Source organism: Streptopelia decaocto (assembly GCF_964273445.1).
Source record: "Streptopelia decaocto genome assembly, chromosome: 4".
NCBI classification, from domain to species: Eukaryota; Metazoa; Chordata; class Aves; order Columbiformes; family Columbidae; genus Streptopelia; species Streptopelia decaocto.
In genome coordinates, this window is record NC_138658.1 from 13253505 (window position 1) to 13256008 (window position 2504).

The following is a 2504-nucleotide window of genomic DNA, read 5'->3' on the forward strand; positions in this document are numbered from 1 at the left end:
ATGATGCTGACTACTGGTATAAACTGCTTGGTGTTGTAAACAATGTTTATGAGTCCTCAGCAGAATGGCCACCTCTTTCTCAAGACAACCTCAGCTGTAATCTGAACACTTTAGTTTCGTCCAGGATCATTAGGAACTTGCAAACTAGAAGACACATCTGTCTCATATGGACACCAGCAGTGAACTTTAAGCTGTCTTAGAGACAATTTCTGGATTTTTTTTTTCACATTTTCTTTATGACAATTTCCAGTATACTTGTATTAGCAGATTGTTCTTAGTATCCAGAAATCCCTCAAAACTGGATATGTTTTCTACTGTATCTATCTCCAGGACAGATTAAAAAACAAAACAAAACACATACAAAAACCAGTCTCATGTGTCCCATGTTAGCTTGGCCAGAAAACACTGCTTATATCACACCTATCATTAGTCAGGTTGACCAGCCTATCCTGGCATACTTAAATTTAAGCCTATACCTAACTGTAAACTCCAGCATGATATTTCTGTTCTCATCAGGCCTTTATGATTCCAAGCTCTTTTGATCCTTCTGAAGACAATAATCTGGGATTTTGAGTAATTTCATGTATTTTGTAGCTGTATAATTGAGCATTATACAAAATGCTTAAAATTTTATTAAACCACTGGCTGTGTTTAATAGCTAACAAAACTAAGCAACAAAATGAGAGCAGCAAAACAGCAGATATGTTAGGAAAACATGCAGACTTACAGGGAGTGTAAGCTCTGCTTCTTAAATGGATGAGACAGACAATTATTTACTATATTTTAAGAGCACCTGGCACTGAGTATATAGGACATCAGGACAACTTAAGTGGAAGTGGTGTTTATCACAGTACCATGTTAAGTGGATTAGAGTGCAATGGAAATAAACAAAACAGCCTCCGGAAAAGTTGCAGGACTTTCAAACTGGTGAGTGCTCTGGTGTTGCAGACAGCTCAGGTCATTTATTAGGAGCCAACTAGTCAGCACAAATGACAATATGCACTTTTATTTTTCATAGAACCACAGAATGTCCTGAGTTGGAAGGGACCAATAAGGATCATTGAGTCCAACTCCTGTCCCTGCATATGACAACCCCACAGTTCACACCATGTGTCTGAGGGCATTGTCCACATTCTTCTTGAACACTGTCAGGCTTGGGGCTGTGACACCTCCCCAGGGAGCCTGTTCCAGTGCTCCATAACCCTCTGGGTGAAGAACCTTTTCCTAATGTCCAACCTAAACCTCCCTTGGCACATCTGCCTGCCATTCCCTTGTGTTCTATCACTGGTCACCAATGAGACGAGATCAGTGCCTGCCCTCCTCCTCCCCTCTCACTTAAAAACAATCTCTAGCCTGCCCATCTGACAGATTCTACATCCTTCAAATACGTTTCTTTGCTCTCCTCCTCCTAAGGCAACCTCTCCTTTGCTTCTCTACCTTTTCTTGTTAGACACAAACCAGACAATTCTGATTTCCTGTAAGTGTGGCAAACCATTTAAATTAACTACTGAGATACATGCTTCCTGCTTTTCAGACTTTGCATTTTGGCAGATGATCTAAAATGGACAGATTGCATACTACAAATTCCAGGATGTGATAGTCTTGCAATCTTGCATCTTGCTTGCAAAGGCTACAAGATTTATATATATTAGCTGTTTTCTGTAAGTCACCTTTCTAGCCGTAGAATGGACCTCCCATTACTTCTAGTCAAATACAATTTCTTCATTTCAAATGAAAAATGTCAAGTCATTTCTGAGTGCCTCATGTTGCCAAAATTGCCAGACACAGCAATTTCAAGGAGTCCAAGATGGAAATCCAGGACTTGGTTTTCATGTCAGTGATAGTGGTGGAGAGTTTGTAAGACATCCCCTTAGCCTCTCCTTTCATCTACAAAAATTCATAGATGTGGAACGTGTCCCTACACTTCCTTAAAGTTCTCTGTTGCAGAAGTAAGCGCTGTGGTGGGACAAAGCTCACGAAAGCATTTTCCTGTCAGTGGTCTCTTGCAACAGTTGCAGTTGCTCTCTCAAAGTTTGACATGGGAAGATGAGTGTGGATAACTAGGAGAAGGATCCTCTCTTGCCCTGAGATTATGATGTACCTTAATCAAGTGGGATAAATTACTGCTGGCTCTGGAAGGAAACTATATTCAGGTAAAAAAATATTAGAAACCAATTCCAAAGCACTAGATATTAACAACTTTAGAATTTGCTAAAAAACAGTGACATTTTCTATCTTGCACTCTGCCATTAAAAAATGTGAATGTTATTGTAATTTTCTTTCATAATACTTAAGGATTTTACATTGAAGTCTAACAACAGGTTCAGAAAGTTAGTATTGAATATATTTTCTCAGACCTTTTTCTGCTATGAATATCACTACTATCAAAAAAGAAAGAGTTTACACCTTTCGATGTCATAGTATGAGGCAAAAAGTAGTTTTGATTCTTAGCAATTCTGTTTTTTAATGGAAAATATATTTCCATCTTCAATTTTACATTTTGC